The 18,364-nt window shown below is 41.6% G+C and overlaps 1 long non-coding RNA gene across 6 annotated transcripts in view; it reads left to right on the forward strand.

The window, feature by feature from the left end:
* LOC123848152 (uncharacterized) overlaps positions 1 to 18,364 on the forward strand; it is a 143,617-nt gene that overhangs the window by 88,993 nt on the left and 36,260 nt on the right. For 4 of the 6 annotated variants that reach the window (XR_010409591.1, XR_008506520.2, XR_006791685.3 and 1 more), the window contains 3 exons: positions 3,892 to 4,086; positions 4,609 to 4,762; positions 6,675 to 7,152. This is a non-coding gene — a long non-coding RNA (uncharacterized LOC123848152). Of the gene's footprint in view, positions 1 to 3,891; positions 4,087 to 4,608; positions 4,763 to 6,674; positions 7,153 to 18,364 lie in introns of those variants that run through there. The other 2 variants (XR_010409592.1, XR_010409593.1) reach the window with 1 other exon arrangement.

Consider the following 18,364-nt stretch of genomic DNA (forward strand, 5'->3'; position numbering starts at 1 on the left):
CCAAAGAGAGTCTTCTTCCCTCTCAGGTCCCACACCATGACCAAAGTCAATAGGCAAAAGGAATTCATGGTAAATGTCTACAGTAGATGCTTTTGGTTGCCTCCCATCCCTCTGGTCTCCAGTAACAGGACTCTGATTTTGTGCAGGTGTCCAGGGTTCCACCCCTGACACAGGAGGTAAAAGCAAGTTAATGATCTGTTCTGAGCTGAGAAAAGTCTCTGTAATTTTATGCCTCTCTCACATGCAGACCTGAACATGCATCACAGTGGCTCATTTGGAACCTAAGTTCTTTCAGATGTGAAAGGATTTTAATAGGATTTACTCATACTGTCTCTGCATATTCTTTATATTATCTGAATAATGATGTGTTATTGGTCAAGAAAGTCAACACCATAGAGTTTGGGATCTGAACAAAAGCAAACCAGAGCCCAGAGACTTGAAGAAACTCCCAGTTCCAGTGCCAATGCTGTTCTGTTCTAGTCCATCCCTCTCCCATTTATCTCTCTGGTAGAGAGATGGAGATGCAATTAGAGGAGTCCTAAATATATTATTCCTAAATATATTATTCTTCTTGATACTATTTTAAATGGAATTGTGCTCTTAATTTCTTTTACAAATTGCACATTGCTAATGTATAGAGGAGTTTGATGTTTGCTGAATGAATAAACAAATGAATGAAGGAAAGAAAATTGTGCTGAAAATGGTACAGTCAAGAAAGTGAGGGGCGCCTGGGTGGCTCAGTCGTTAAGCATCTGCCTTCGGCTCAGGTCATGGTCCCATGGTCCTGGGATCGAGCCCAGCATTGGGCTCCCTGCTCGGCGGGAAGCCTGCTTCTCCCTCTCCCACTTCCCCTGCTTGTGTTCCCTCTCTTGCTGTGTCTCTCTCTGTCAAATAAATAAATAAAATCTTTAAAAAAAAAAAAAAGAAAGTGAAAACACAACCCACAGAATGAGAAAAAAAATTAAAAATCCTATATCTGATAAGGGACTGATACCCAAAATATATAAAGAATTCTAAAATTCAATAATAAAAAGACAACTCAACAAGTGGGCAAAGGATTTGAGTAGATTTCTCCAAGGAAAATGTAGAAGTGGACAACAAGTGCATGAAAAATTGTTCAATATCCTTCGTCATTCGGTAAGTACAAATCAAAACCACAGTGAGATACCACTTGACACTCACTAAGGTGGCTATAATGAAAAAGAGACAATAACAAAGTTGGCAAGGATATAGAGAAATATGGACCCTCATAAATTTGCCGGTGGAATGTAACATGGTACAGCAATTCTGAAAAACACTGGCAAATTCCTCAAAGTGTTAAACATACTCCTGGAAATGAAAATTTCTACATCTCTACAAAACCTTGCACATGAGTGTTCATAGAGGCATTATCCATAACAACCCAAAACTGCAGACCACCTCAAACTGACAAAAGGATAAAAAAAATGGGATATATCCATAAAATGGGTATTATTTTGTAATAAAAAGGAATGAAATACTGACTGGCCCATGTTCACATGCTAATGATATGGATGAAACTTAAAGACATTATATTAAGAGAAAGAAGCCAGTCATAAGAAAAATTCACATAATGATTACATTAATATGAAATGTCTAGAATAGGTAAATGTATATCTAGAGAAAGATTAACAGTTGCCTAGAGCTGTGCAGGTGTGGAGTTGGGGAGAAATGGGGAGTGATTGCTAATGCCAGTGGGTACAGGGTTTCTTTGGGGGTGATAAAAATATTCTAAACTGAGATTGTGGTGATGGTGCACATGTCTGTGAATATATCAAAATTATTGAAATGTTTGTATACTTTAAATGGGCAAATGTCTACAGTATGTGAATTACATCTTAATGAAAGGTATTTAAAAATAAATACTATGGTTTTAAGTTTAGAAATCTCAGTTGTGCACTATGTAATAATTTATTTTCCCTTCCTGTTTCTCTGTTTGATAGTAAAACAAATGTATTATTTTTTCTACCTATAGGCTGCCAACCTTGTATGTTCACTTCCCTTTCTCATGCAGAACTTGACTGTGTTTAGGCAAAATCCAGACCAACAGTGTAAAGCAGAAAAAGCTATATTCTTCAGACAGCTAAAGCCTGATCCTAGTATGTGCTTAGTGTCTGGTGTTCCAAAATAAAAGAGGCTCCCTGTCTTCAAGAAGTTTATTTATTACCTAGTACATTGATTAGATCTAATCAGCAATGGGACCTGGATAATTTAATAGGGGAAGGTAAATTTGTAGATGGTTTTACAAAGGGTTGTAGAGTAAAACTCAAGTCTGGAGTGTTGTAAATGAGAGGTATACCCCTTCCACAGACATGTTTCACTGAAGAGATAAAGTGATAATAACTCAGTAAAAATAATTATAAACATTTGTACCATACTTTCCAGTGTGCATGGCCCCTTGCCCAAACACTGTCTTGCTTAACTCTCCCAACATCCCTCCGAGGAAAGTATTCCCACCCCCAATATATAAAAGAGGCAACGGTGGTTATACACCAACATCTTCTACTTCATATTCTGGGCCATTTTCACAAAGACACAGAAATCCATGAGTCTATGACATTTTACATGGAAGAATTTTGGAGAGACCTTGAAAAACAATAAAAAGAAAGTGGGTCAGAAAAACACTACTGAGGAAGTAAAGTCAAGCAACCCCGCTACCTCCAAGAGTTGGGTAACTCTTTCCTTTTGTAGATTACAAAACCATCATTAAAGCACCTCCTGGTAGAGATGGAGGATTTCATCTATTTGGATATCTGCTTAATGGCTCCTTTCACTAAAGGTAGTGCCTTCATTTAATTTGTTGTTTGCCTCAGCACACAGGGGAGGAAGCAATACACAGAATTACTACTTGGTCTTAATTCTGAACAGTAATGCAGGTCAAGGCGGAGTCTGGAAATAATAAGAACTATAAAAAATATGACCATTTATCATTGAATGATTCTGTTAAGAAATGAATGTGTTGGGCATTAGACATAACTTGGGATTTGGAAAAGTAGGTTTCAAAAAATTCAGGGGAAGTTTGGATAATTCTATAGCCAGAGATTCTAAAGGAAAGATTGCACAAAAGATAGAGAAGTCTCCAAATAGACAAAATTCTGACCCTAAAACTTGAGTGAAAAAGAAGGAAAGGTTCAAGAAATCATCATGCCTTCCCAGGATGCTCTTGCAGCTAGGGAAGGACTCGTTCTCAAGGTGGAAGGAGGCCCCTCAAATTAAGGAGGATACCAAAATCATGGCCTGGGCTGTGACAAAAATCTCAGGTAGACACAGTGTCAGAATGAGCTGAATTTTCTCAAAATACCGGAGACATTGAAAAGGGATATTTCTTAAAGTATTCATGGAGTGGGAAGAACAAGAAAGTTTAGGGATTTTAACAGAGGCAGTAGAGAAGTGCACAGACAGGTGCCAGAAGAAGCACTTCTCACCAGCCCATGTCCATATTTGCTGCAAATGAGAAAGAACTTTGAATGAAATGGGCAGCCAGCTCCAGTGGAGCTGAGAGCATGAGAAACTTGACCCAGGCAGCTCAGGAACAGGAAGATGTGTTTAGACTACCTGGAACCTAACAGGGATGGGTGCTGGTGGGGAATGAGAAAATAAGAAAGAAGTAAGTAAATGAGTAAGAGGTTAAAGTGTTTGTTAACTGGTAGCTGAGTGTGAGGCCACAGTGACACGAATCAGCCACATAATGGGTGGGCTGGGGAAGCAGAGCTATTGGGGTTTTGTTAACAGACTTTGAGTGTTGAAAGCAGGCACAGGCAGTCCCACCCTTTGATGCTGGCCAGACCACATCTGGAGGATTGTCTTCCATGCTGTGACCTACACTTGAAGAGGGACAATGAGTAACTGGAGCACATGTTTTTGTCTTGATAGAGAAAGAGTTTAGGGAAGATGGACAGAAGAATCTGAGTCACTTCTAATGCTGAGATTGGCCCTTGGAAATTTCCTCCCCAGCCTCAGCACTGCCCTTTTCTAGATGATGCCAGCAGGCTGGGTCTGAGGACCCAGAGAGGATCTCACAGGACCAGCCAAGAGGGTCTTTGGCTTCCTGAAGGATGGAAATCAAAGGTGAGCCAGCAGGAAGTGAAAGCAGAGATTACTGAAGATATAGAGAGAATGCAGATACAGACAGAGTGTCTGGGAGACTTGGAAAGGAAATGAGCATGAGTCTTGACTTTGTTGGGGCCTGGGGTTTTTATTGAGGACAGTAGTCAGGTGGATGTGTCCCCTCAAGCATGCAGGAACTGGTTAGAACAAAGACAAGAGCCCAGGTGTTATTCTTTGGAGCTAGTGGGTCTTGGCATCAAGATGTCTAGCACTGCTGGTCTGGAATATGCATAAGATGACTTCCTCTGGTCATTCTCACCTGGTCCTTCCCTAGATGTTATCTAGTCTAAAGAAATCATTAACTCCCTGTCCCTTACGAGGAGGACATACACTATTTGCATTCTGAGGCATGTGCCAAGTGGGGTGGGGGTGCAGGTCCTAACAAGAATAGAAGCAGGAAAAGGAGCAAAAAGCAGATGTTTATGGAGTCCTTCAGTTTCCCTATCTCACTAAGACCTATCAAAATAATTACTTTTCCTCCAGGACCGGTCTCCAGTAAAGAGGTGATACTTGGGGCATTCCAGTGAAGGAAGGCCCAGCTTCAGGCCTGGACTGGCCTGGGAAATGCCAACCTGGCAGTTCTGAGTCAAAGAAAACCCTGCCCACCGCTGACCACAGCTCCACCACAGGACCTGAGGCAAGTGGCTTTGTCCTGCACCTCATTTTGCTCATCGGCAAGGTGGGGATAATAATGTCTACCTCAGGGGACTGTGATGACAACTAAGTGGGGTAACATTGTAGAGAATTTAGCCCAGTTCTTGACATGTGGTATGACCGTGTCAATGGAGAACCAGCACAAGCATGCATGGAGACATTTTATTTGGGGAACAGACTACCCTGAGCTAATCCACTGACCCATAAATATCAGGCTGCAAACATCCTTCTTCTGACCATTTATTTTATCTGCATCTCACTCCTTTCTATGCGGTTGCATTCAGGGTGGGGCCATGCATCTAGAACACAATGGGGCGATGGCCTGTCAAGCATGTCTTTTGTGACCTACTGAGCAATTTCTACCCATCAGGTTCATATTAACTCCCCTAGAAAGTAGAGTCACTCCCGGCCACCACAGTAATGGAGACAGTGGGGACATTCTCAGCGCCTAATCACACCCTCCATCTCGGTATTGATAGTTAATAAGGCCATGTGGCCTGCAGCCTGGCCCTTAAGTCCTCAGCGTCACCAGGATTCAAGGCAGGGATGGAATTCTGAAACACTTAGATTCTGACCAAGCCCTAAACTGTGAGGGACCTTCCTGACTACTAACTGGCCCGTGTGCACAGCAGAGGTAGACGGGACAACATGGCAACAGGGCCCGGGGCACAAGTGTTCCGCGTGCCAGGCCCTCCATGTCCTAGACTCCCTGGGCTCCAGGAAGGAGCTGAGCCATTCCAGACTGTGGGGTGGGGTGGGTACAGCACACCTACCCCTTCAAAGCAGAAGGGCTCCACGGGTCTCTTGGATGCCAAGGAACTATTATAGAGTAGCATTTTAATGAACTGAGTGTAAATGCATTAAAAACACATGGAATAAATGCTCCTTGAAATAAACATGGGTTTAAAGAAAATGAAGAGAAAAGCAAATGCTTTGGCAAAACACATTTTGGGTTTTTTTGAACCCCAAATATTTGAAAACTGTTCAGGCAATCTTACTCAATCCAGAGTGCTGTTTAGCTCTCCCATGATGACTAATAATACACACAAAAGTGGGAAAATCCAGCATATTTCTCTAGTCTGGCATTTCCAAAAAGACACAGACCAACAGAAAGACTTTCAGAGAACATTTTTAAAAATGCTTAGGAAATGAAGGCTTTGAATTTTGTAGAGAAATGAGAGGTGTTAAATATGTGTTGATTAATTAATGTAAGACAAAGAATTATTAATTTAAATGCTGAGATGCATAGTTGGGGCCCAAACACTGAATGTGAAAGCTTGTGACTCAAAAAATCACAACCAATTTTATCTCCAACCCCCCCAAAACAAAAAAACCCAAACCCAAACAAACCTAAAACCAACCAACCAACCAAGCAAACAAACAAACCAAACAACAGCAACAACAAACAAACAAAAAACACAACCCAACTCCTTACCAATTAGTTTTCTATTCCTAGTCTTGTGCATTTGACGAGAAAGCAAAACTACCCAGAAGGCTGGAGAACTGAGGCCCAGAGCACTCCTACCCGCCATGTGTCCGACCCGGGTCTTCCCCTTGACCGCCAGGCCTAGACATCTTGCGACATTCTGAGCCCAGTCACTCTAAGGTCTCAGGTCTTCCAGCTGCCCCCACCCTCCACCATTTCCCCACCTTCCCAACAGGCACTTGCTTTCAAATGGCTGGCAGCTCAGGTGTTGGTTAATAAGCAAGGTGTTTGCTGACAAGAGCTTAATGCCTCCCAGAGGCATTTTCATTTTAATAGGGAACTGTTATAAGAATTCAGATCCCGAAGGAATGAAGCTATGATGGTAAAATTCTGGGAGCCAGCGTGGGTATTTTAGAGCAGGGAGTTCTCTCCTTAGATCCTAACACTGGAAAACTAACCCTGCCTACAGCTCTCCGGAGTGGAGCACGAAATCAGCATTTCTCTTCACCCTGCCTGGGCTGGAGATCAGCTCCCAAGGTGAAGTGGGAACCTCTGGACAACAGGATCCAGAGCCTGGCTCCACGGGATGAGATGTCAGCTCCTGCTTCCAAGGAACCAAAGAGCAGTCACTCATCGAAGCCACGTTGGAACATCTCTGGGCCAGACTCTGCCCGAACTGGCAGGTAGGAGTTACATGCAGTTCCCAACCTCCAAGAACTCACTCTTGAGCGACCAGGCAGATCCTGACAGAGAGGGGAGCACAGAGGAAGGAGAAGTTGGTTCTGCTTTGGGTCTTGGGGAGGTTTCGTCTTTCTCTGGGCCCAAGGTACTCCCTACGGACTGCCAGGGACTCCTTCTTGCCTCTTGCACCTCCCACCCTCCCGTCACCATGCACAAGTCTGGGGGCTTTTTTAAATGATAAAACTAAGGTGAGTTCATTTTTGAAATTTCCAAAATTATAGAAAAGCACAAAGAAGGAACCAGAAATCACTGATAATGTCAGCATCCCTGGAATCAAAAAGTTAACCGATACTTTATGTTCTTCTAATCTTTACTCTATACTTAGGGATCTAGTTTTAATAATAACTGTATATATACACATACTTATATACACTTGTACACATATATGTATATATATAGTATATGTACAAACATTTTTATTTTGTATGTTTTCCTCTCCTTTTATCATATTACAAGAATTTCCCCATTTTAAACTTGCTTTGAAAATGTTATGTTCCATAAAATAAAGGGTAATAATCAAAAAATAGAACTTTGTGATGTGTTTAGGTTTCCACAAACTCTTTATTCTCTTTATTAAATACTCAGGCTCGTTGGAAAGAGAGTTGTAAAACTAAAAATCTTAAGCATAAGGAGCTTGCACTGAGTAATACATAATGTTTTAGGATAATGCATCTTAAGGAAGAAGGCTTGAGAGTGCTGCAATTCATTGACATTAATTCCTAGAAATCTGAAACGTTACCAATTTTCACATTAGCCATTTCTTTGTTGACTTATGTTGTCTTCTCAGTAGCGTTTCACAAACCCCAAGGCTATTTTAGGTTAGGGGTCTTTAATAGGTGTTCCATAATAGGGAAAAACTAACAAGTCTAATTTTTAGGAGAATTTGTATCGTTTCCCCATTGGATGTCAGCGTCCAGGGAACAGTGAGAATAATATAAGCAAAAATATATTTGCTTTGAGATTTTCCCCCCATATCTATCCAATAAGCATCTGACACCAGTTTATTTTCTGGGAGGGAAACCCACATTCCTGAATAGGTGTTTTTCTTCTGAAAGGGGAACTTCTTGGTTTTCTCAATAGTATGGATATAGCTAGCCACTTGATTTTTTTTTTAAGATTCATTTATTTAATTGAGGGAGGGAGGGAGAGAGAGAGAGTGGTGGAAGGGGCAGAGGAAGAGAAAGTGGGAGAGAATCCTGAAGCAGACTCCCTGCTGAGCATGGAGTCTGATACATAGCTCCATCCCAGGACCCTGAGCTCATGACTTGAGCCAAAATCAAGAGTCTGCCACTTAACCAAATAAGCCACCGGGTTGCCCCTAGCTAGCCACTTTGTAAGACAAAGCTCATTGTATAAATTATATGCTTGAAAAACTTCCTTTAACTCCTCATGGTATTGCAACCATGAGGAAAAACAAGAATCACCTGGAAAACTTGTTAAAGTGCCCCAGGCCCCATATTCCAATTCATGATGTCTGGAGTGGACCCAGGGAGCCTTATTCTTAACAAACTGCCCCAGGGGATTCTAATATCCAATGGCCACCCTTTGAGAAACACTGCCCTACCAAATAAAGGTCCAACTTCTACAATTCCCTTCCTCTGGCTCAACTCTGAGTCCCAGCATGCTCAACTCTCAACACTAGACCCTTCCATTCTCTGTCACCCTGATCAGCCAATCTTTCCCAACACATTCTTCTACCCCATGCTGTCATGTCATCCCTTTTGCCGAGGAAGGTAGCTGTCCTTTTCCCTCTGGGCTTATGACCAAATATCTCCTCCCTGTGAAACCTTACTCTGTTGTACAGGTAGAATGAATCAGTTCCTTCTCTGTGGTTTTAGAATCTTGCTGCTCTTCTATACTGATCACAGAATTACTTACATGTTTGCTTTTCTGTGATTGGAAGCTCCTATGGGTCCAGGGACCATATCATTCTGTTATGAGCCTAGTGGTTTCCTGGTGCTGTTCTGAGTACTTTTTATATATCAGCTTGTTTCATCCTCTGAACATCTCTATTATAATATTATTCCTATACTGCTGCTGAGGAAACTACAGGTGAGTTAAATTAGTAAAGAGATGAATGAATATTATGAATACTTATTGGATGTAAAAATTGAGGTGGAGTAACAATGGGAACAGACACACTTCCTAGGCTTGAGACTTGAGGGACATGGGAGATGATTGTCTATATGTCATGGGATTATGATGATAATGGAGCACTGATAATTCAGTATTTGAAAGAAAATTATTTTCAAACATCTGTTTCAATGTTTTTGTATACATTCTATAGAAATTCTAGTTTAGCAATATGAATTATTTCATGCTTTTTAAATAGCTATTCAAAAATATGCTGCAGAGAGGGGCGCCTGGGTGGCTCAGTCATTAAGCATCTGCCTTCGGCTCAGGTCATGGTCCCAGGGTCCTGGGATCGAGCCCCGCATCGGGCTCCCTGCTCAGCGGGAAGCCTGCTTCTCCCTCTCCCACTCCCCCTGCTTGTGTTCCCTCTCTCGTTGTGTCTCTCTCTGTCAAATAAATAAATAAAATCTTTAAAAAAAATTAAAAAATAATAAAATAAAATAAAATATGCTGCAGAGAGCTTTCATTTAGGGTCACGTAGTATGTTCCTTCAAAGACGTTCTTCTGTTGTTCTGGGCAATTCTTTAGCCAGTCTACGGTGAGTCTCTCTCTGTATCCCAGAGGCAGTGGCTTCCTCTCAGTTCTTAAACACATCATTCCTCCTCTCCACCTCAAAGCCATCACCTGTGTGGGCCCCTCTGCTCAGAATGCTCCTTCTCTCCTTGCCCAGTCAATGCCAACTCATCTTGCAAAGCCCAGATCAACGGGGACCACCCATAACATTTTTAGGACTTAAAGCAAGAGTGCAAATGGAGGTTCACATGCTACAGACAGAATGTAGACTTCTCAGACCCCCTGGAGTTCCACATGAGAATGTTGGGATATAAGGACAACAACTCATGGTTCTTTGCTAGTGGCCAAAGCCTCATCTCCCTTCTTGCCCCACCCTTAGTTCCTTTGCACATTGTGAAAGGACTGTGAGCATCCCAGTGTGCACATCAAAGTCTGTTCATGCTCACACCAATGCAAGCAGCCCCCTGAAATCTAGGGTATTCATACTTTGCCCCTTTGGGATGTTAGACCCAGATGAGTTCCTTCAGATGGGGATTTAGAGGTTGGGGGCACCCTGAGCATGGTCTACAATGGGAAATATGGGCTTCTTTAAAGTGTAGGGCTGGGGACTCTTGGATAGGTCTATGGGGGATGCTGAGCTCAGGCATCCCTTTCTGAAGAAGTCGACCCTGACCTTCAGACAAGGCGAGATTCTCCAGGTAAACTTTCATAGCACCCTCCAGTTCTCTCTGTAGCACTTACAGTGATAATTAAACGATTCACAGTTTAATGAGTTATGTTTAATTAGCAGTATAAGGTCTAACCCCGCCTACTAAAAAAGTCAGTTTTGCAAACATAGAACCAAGTCTGTCTTTGTTCACCTTTGTATTTCCATTGCCTAAAACAGTGTCTAGCACATGCAGGGTGCTCGATATGTATTTGTGAAATAGGTTGAAAGGAAGGTTTGCTAAGACTTCTAGAAATAATTTAGGTCTTTCAAAAAAAGGTACACAAACTGTTGTACTTCGTCTCACATATCTCTATTATTATCACCATCAACAGGTTTACGAAGTAAAAGCTTAAATATTACAAACAATTTTCCAGCATTTTGGTTCCAAAGGTAAAGTCCCCACGGGGGTCTGTATGGATGAAGGGTTTAGAGACGATTTCCAGGCATAGCCCACGCAGATTTGTACAGTGTAAATCCTATAGGTCTACATAGCATAATGGCAGTATCAGACGACATACAGCTTTTTCTTTCTGGAAAATTACAAAGTTCACATTGTAAGAATCGAACTGGAAGTGAAATGAATAAAATATACCCTTCATAGGATTGCATGCAATTCTATTTAGAGATCTTCATAAAATCTTGAGGGAAAAATCCTTTTTGAAACAAAAGCAACTCTGGGTGGTGCTTGAAAATTCAGAAGGCGGCTAGAAGCTCTGCCGACGACAACTGTAAGTAATAACATGGTATTAAATTTTATTTTCCGTTTTTAAGACCAGATTTTTTAAAAACCAGCAGGTATGTGGACTTATATTTCTAGCAGACATTCTGAAAAAAAATTAATAGTTTTATTTATCTTGGTTGGTATGAAAACCCCGACCTTCAAGAATAAGGTTTTGATTCACTGAGAGATGGGATCCTTATGGACAGAAGTCCTGGATGTGACAGTTTTGGGTTTTAGCTTTTTCCAAGGTTTTTGTTCTTATTTTCCAGCTGCTGATTAATGGGCAAAAGTTATCTTCTAAATCTGAAAATCTGTTCTCACTTGAATGTTGTTCTGTAATTTTGAATGAACCAGCAGAGGTAATATTGTAACTAAATCACTTTTCCTCCAAACCACAGAGATGACAGGGCCATCTCAGCCTGGAAACTGCCTTGCACCACGACCATCATTATTTGATAAAACCTTTATCCCAGGCCATGGAAATTCAGAGTGCCTACTGAAATAAGCACCTTTCCTTTAGAAACTGCTGAATCTCTCAGGAGCTTAAGCAAACTCTGTCCTGTATTCTCTCTGGGAAAGGGCAGACAGCAAATACTCAAATTGTTAAAGTAAAACCAGTCAAAGCAATACAGGATGTCCCTCATCTGTCACATGTTCTGTCACCTAGGGCTTCTCCATACGATCGGCACTTTGGGTCAGATAATCCCAAAGCAAGTTTTCTCCTTTGGCTTCTGCTGTTTTTTTTATTATTATTATTGTAGGGGCCGAATTTATACATAACACAATTTACTATTTTAACCATTTTGACGTGTATAGTTCAGTGGCATGAAGTTGAGTACATTCACCTCGTGCAACCATCGTGGATGGATAACAGTTACTCATCTCCAAAACTTGTTCATCTTTTTTTTTTTTAAGGATTTTATTTATTTATTTGACGGAGAGAGACACAGCGAGAGAGGGAACTCAAGCAGGGGGAGTGGGAGAGGGGGAAGCAGGCCTCCCGCGGAGCAGGGAGCCCGATATGGGGCTCGATCCCAGGACCCTGGGATCATGACCTGAGCCGAAGGCAGACGCTTAACCCACTGAGCCACCCAGGAGCCCTCCTTTTTTGTTTAATCTAAATGTATTTGAGACTTTGAGGTAAAAGTGAAGGCACGAGTGTGTGTGTGTGTGTGTGTGTGTGTGTGAGAGAGAGAGAGAGAGAGAGAGAGAGAGAGAAAGAGAGAGAGAGAGAGAGAGAGAGATACCGTCATTAAGTCAAAAGTGCTGGGCACTGGCTGTTTTCCTTCCCAGGCGTGTGTTCCACAGGCCGGGAGACCGAGCTTGTGCTGTCCTGCCCACTGGCTTCGGCCCCCGCATGCCAGGTGTCCGCTGTGCAATGCGACTCAGGTAGTTATTGGAAGGTTCCCTGCCTCCGTTTTCTCCTCTACAAAGTGCAGTTGATCACAGATAGGATTCATGTGCGGGTGAACTAAGTTAATAAACACAAAGTGCTAGGTCTGCCTCACACTCCGTGGGGTCCAAACTCTGCACAAGGATGAGAACCAGGGCAGCCGCTGGTATTTGGCCCAGAATCTCAGAGCAGTTCAGCTTGTCCAGGTAGAAATGGACATTTGACCCATTGCTCTCTCCCCGTGACAATCTAACCATCTCCGAATTGGAGGGTAATATATGAGCTGCGTGTATTTGGATTTTGTTTTCACGTGCCAGGATCAGAAGGCAGAATCAACAGCTGACTTGGAATGTGATTCAAATGTGTGTGGTGCAACAAACAGGGTTTTAGAGGGGAGGGGGGAGGGGGGGATGGGTTAGCCCGGTGATGGGTGTTAAGGAGGGCACGTACTGCATGGAGCACTGGGTGTTATACGAAAACAGTGAATCATGGATCACCTCATCAAAAACCAATGATGTAATGTACGGTGACTATCATGACATAATAAAATTAAAAAAAAAATAAATGTGTGTGGCGCATACTGATGTGATCGTCAGCTGGGAGACTGGTGCTCTTGAATCAAGGGATATTTCGGTTGTCCTGCAGATGCTAAAACATAGATTACAAGCGTCACTGAGCTCACCTTCCTCTCTCTCCATAAGGTGAGTCTCAAGTACCTGGTTCCCTCTCAGCACCTTCTAAATATTGTTTTCCCCTTATATAGGACCTGACATATTAAGCTGGTGATTATTACTTAACATCAGATTTCACAGATTTGAATGCTGCCTCCACCACTTAACCTGCTTATGTAACCTTAGGGTTCTAAGCCTCTGTTTCTTAATCTGTAAAACGAAATAGTCCTGATTCCTGCTTTATACAATTAGTGTGAGGACTGATGAGATACCAAATGTAATGCACTTAGCAAGCAAGTACTACCTTCCTAGTCTGTAGGAATACAGAAGCCCTAGCAGGCTAGACAGGTATCAGATGAGGTCAGAAAAAAATCAGGTTTCTCAAGGAAATGTCTGCTGGTGCATTAGAACAATGTATTTGTTCTGTGAACTAAACCAAATACTATTTTAGAAAGACAGCATCTAGAGTTTAAAAGAAATAGCTATCAATAACTGTTTGTTATGTGCTGGGAGCTGTGCTAATGATTTTGCAGATATTTTCGTATTGAAATCTTAATATAGTCTACTTAGGAGAAGATATTATCATCCCCATTTTGCAGACAAGGAAACTGAGGCAGAGGAAAGCCAGTTAACTTGTCTATGGTCACAGAACTGGTGAATGACCGGACAAAATCCAGTTTGGTTGTGTTCTCATCCACTGTAACATTACCTCCATGCCAAAATGTTAACTGATGACGTCTGATGATGCAGTAATGATCAGTGATGAAATAATCATCAAATCACATAGTTCTAGATTGTGCTACAATACATACTCTAAATTTCATATATCATCTTTTAAAGGAAATCTATTCATATAGGTGATTGTGGACTGAGGCTAGTATTATTTTTTCATATAGAACATAAAGTTAACTGTAGTATTTTGCCAAAACTAAAACTAAATACGTGAATGATATTATGTTCTTTGCTTGTTTGCCTTGAAATGTGGTGGTTACAAAGTTGCTCTTCATAAAGCTTTAGCTTGATTTTTGCTCACTGGTTCAGGCTTGAAGACCTGACAAATACAGGTTTTTATTGTTGGGATCTTCATATTTTGGATGAGTAAGACTGGTTAAATTTCAAAGGTCCACAGCTTGAGATTGGCACAAAATCAAATCATAGCTTCAGGAGAAAAAAAAATACCTGATTGCTTGTTGCTTTCCAAATTTTTGACATGTTTTCAATGTAGAAAGCTGTTCTAAAGAAAAGTAGGGCAGGGTGGGGAAAGGGGGAGAGAAACCTTGAAAACTCTGCAATATACAATCTGCGTCATTTGCTTTTCTAAATTGTTGTTCCTTGCCAGTGTCAATAAACTGCGTTAAGTGGTTTAGCATGTTTGGTTGGCTGTACCTATGAATAAAATAAACAAGGCATCCAGCATTCTCTTTACAAGTGATGATGATGGGTGCTGTGTAATTACCAATATAGCCTTTAATGAGGGGATAATGAAATTTACCTTGCAGAGGTATCAAAAAACAAACATGTTTTTCTAGTGCCTACGTCCACGACTAACTTCCCAGTTGCTGTGCAAGAATTTTCTATGTAGGATGTCTTAAATTCCAGTCCCACGTGCAAGACAAGCATTTTAAAACCTGTGCTTGTCTTATCTGGAATGACATCAGAGTGATTAATTCTTTCACCCTTTTAGGGCAGTGTCAGCTGAGATTCAGAAATTAATCGAGGGCTCAGGGTCTGAAGAAAATGCGAGCTGTTGAATTAAGGCAAGATGTTTGTACTGAGTGCTAACAGGAATGGGGTGCTATATTCAGCAACTCGTTAAAAAAATTTATGTACTGAGGTATTTACATGAATTTTCATTGGAATATCCAGTTAGTTATATTTTTTCAATTATTACAACGAAGTCTTAAGAACAACGGGCCATAAGTACATTGTGCACGAAGAGTTTGTCAGGAGAAATCTCAGGTTGGTTGAGAAACACAAAGGAAACTCATTTTTGGAATTACAAACCCTAGTATCAAAGGGATGGAGTTTTCATTTTGTTGCTTTTTAAAAAGAATAATAAAGAACTGAAAATGCAGGGTCGCCTGGGTGGCTCAGTTGGTTAAGCGTCTGCCATCGGCTCAGGTCATGATCCCAGGGTTCTGGGATTGAGTCCCGCATCCTGATCCCTGCTCAGCGGGGAGGCTGCTTCTCCCTCTCCCTCTGCTCCTCCCCCTGTTTATGCTCTCTCTGGCTCTCTCTCTACCTCTTTCTCAAAGAATAAAATCTTAAGTAATAATAATAATGAACTGAAAATGCAAATATAGAGTATGTTTGGATTATCTTAAAAATAATTTTTTTTCAGGAGAAAAAAATTGCAAATTACTTTGTTGTGTGACAGTCTTTGATTTTTAAGATTGATCCAAAAAAAAGGAAGGGATCTTTAAGAAGTAGGTTTGGAACCCCAAGCTCATGGTGTCCTTCCAAGCTGGATAAATCAGGAGGAATGCTCTCTACCAAGAAAGGGATGCTCTTTTGGAAGAGAGGGTAATCAACCTAGATTCCTTCTACTAGGCATAAACATCAAAGTTCTCATAGCAGTTCATAGAAGAGGAATCCGCTTCCATACATTTGGCCAGATTTTTGGCACCTGGTTAAAAAGATTGAGCAACCAAAGGCCTGGCTTCAATTTTATTAAAATTGAGTATTCAGGGCGCCTGGGTGGCTCAGTTGGTTAAGCGACTGCCTTCGGCTCAGGTCATGATCCTGTAGTCCCTGGATCGAGTCCCGCATCGGGCTCCCTGCTCGGCAGGGAGTCTGCTTCTCCCTCTGACCCTCCCGACCCTCCCTGCTCTCCTGCTCTCTCTCTCTCAGTTTCTCTTTCAAATAAATAAATAAAATCTTTAAAAAAAAAATTGTGTATTCAAAGCATACTCTTCTAATTGGAGTGGATCAGATCGAGTCCTTTGATTGGGATGGGCTCTTTGTATACACGTGGCTTGGAGAACTTTCTCCATTTGTTTCATTGGAAAAGTTGCTGTTTTCATCTCTCTGCCCAGCCCTGGCCCTCTCTCCCCACAATATTCTTTGAGGAACATCTAGTCCTATATAAAACATCTAGTGAAGAAGAAAAAGAAAACAAACAAAACCAACAAAAAAAACCGTAGTTTCACAAATTTTGACGAGATTTTTAAAAAGCAATGGAATTTTATACCAAGTCCTTGTCTTTTCTGTATCTAAATTTGATTAGATGTGATACTAAAGATTAAGAAGAGATGTGTAATGATGAATGGTTGTTTGTTGAAGCCGGTTAATGGATAAAAATGACTTCCCTAAGCGATCTCACTGCAGTCTTGCTGCAGGTTTCCAGTGAAGCCTGTGCTTTCCATCCATTCCCAAGGAATTTGAGGGCAGCCATACATTTTGGCCAGTGGTTTAGCTAAAATTAAAACTAATAACCTTTTGGCTCAGTGCCTTTTCTCAAACTGCTGGGAAGCACGGGCTTTGGTTATTCAGTATTGTATGCATCTTCCAGCTTCTCAGTTGAGGAAAATGCAGTTTGTACCCTGGCCTTGGGCAGTAGAATCCTAGGGATCGAGATCAGTGCCTTGGTTTTCCCGGCAGCTCCAGAGCCCTCCCTGGGTAGCAGCCTCAGAAGCTCACCCCTTCCTCCCAACCACAATACAAGATGCGTTGTTCAATATGGGGCCGAGATATCTCTCCGGCCTGGGCTACACTGATCAAGGCAGTTAGTTTTTCTCCAAACTTCTTATCGTTAAAATTTCCAAATTACATAAAAGGTAAAGACTAGTATAATTAAAAAAAATCCATAGACCTCATAACTAGATGTATCGCTTATTCACATTTTTCCTCTTATTTATCTATTTATATATGTATATGTATTTTAATTTTATTGTTATGTTAATCACCACACATTACATCATTAGTTTTTGACGTAGTGTTCCATGATTCATTGTTTGTGCTTAACACCCAGTGCACCATGCAGAACTTGCCCTCTTTAATACCCATCACCAGGCTAACCCATCCTCCCACCCCCCTCCCCTCTAGAACCCTCAGTTTGTTTCTCAGAGTCCATTGTCTCTCACGGTTCGTCTCCCCCTCCGATTTCCCCCCCTTCATTCTTCCCCTCCTGCTATCTTCTTCTTCTTCCTTTTTTTTTCCTTAACATATATTGCATTATTTGTTTCAGAGGTACAGATCTGAGATTCAACAGTCTTGCACAATTCACAGCGCTTACCAGAGCACATACCCTCCCCATTGTCTATCACCCAGCCACCCCATCCCTCCCACCCCACCCCCCACTCCAGCAACCCTCAGTTTATTTCTTGAGATTAAGAATTCCTCATATCAGTGAGGTCATATGATACATGTCTTTCTCTGATTGACTTATTTCGCTCAGCATAACACCCTCCAGGTCCATCCACGTTGTTGCAAATGGCAAGATCTCATTCCTTTTGATGGCTGCATATTCCATTGTATATATATAGGACATCTTTATCTATTCATCTGTCGATGGACATCTTGGCTCTTTCCACAGTTTGGCTACTGTGGACATTGCTGCTATAAACATCGGGGTGCATGTGCCCCTTCGGATCCCTACAATTGTATCTTTGGGGTAAATACCCAATAGTACAATTGCTGGATCGTATGGTAGCTCTATTTTCAACTTTTTGAGGAACCTCCATACTGTTTTCCAGAGTGGCTGCACCAGCTTGCATTCCCACCAACAGTGTAGGGGGGTTCCCCTTTCTCCGCATCCCCACCAACATCTGTCATTTCCTGACTTGTTAATTTTAGCCATTCTGAATGGTGTGACGTGGTATCTCATTGAGGTTTTGATTTGGATTTCCCTGACGCCAAGCGATGTTGAGCACTTATTCATGTGTCCGTTGGCCATTTGGATGTCTTCTTTAGAAAAATGTCTGTTCATGTCTTTTGCCCATTTCTTGATTGGATTCTTTGTTCTTTGGGTGTTGAATTTGATAAGTTCTTTATAGATTTTGGATACTAGCCCTTTATCTGATATGTCATTTGCAAATATCTTCTCCCATTCTCTTGGTTGTCTTTTGGTTTTGTTGACTGTTCCTTTTGCTGTGCAAAAGCTTTTTGTCTTGATGAAGTCCCAATAGTTCATTTTTGCCCTTGCTTCCCTTGTCTTTGGCGATGTTTCTAGGAAGAAGTTGCTGCGGCTGAGGTCGAAGAGGTTGCTGCCTGTGTTCTCCTTTAGGATTTTGATGGACTCCTGTCTCACACTGAGGTCTTTCAACCATTTGGAGTCTAT

Source organism: Mirounga angustirostris, unplaced genomic scaffold (assembly GCF_029215605.1).
Source record: "Mirounga angustirostris isolate CCGP_5_RB_7025 unplaced genomic scaffold, mMirAng1.0.hap1 SCAF_2, whole genome shotgun sequence".
NCBI lineage: Eukaryota > Metazoa > Chordata > Mammalia > Carnivora > Phocidae > Mirounga > Mirounga angustirostris.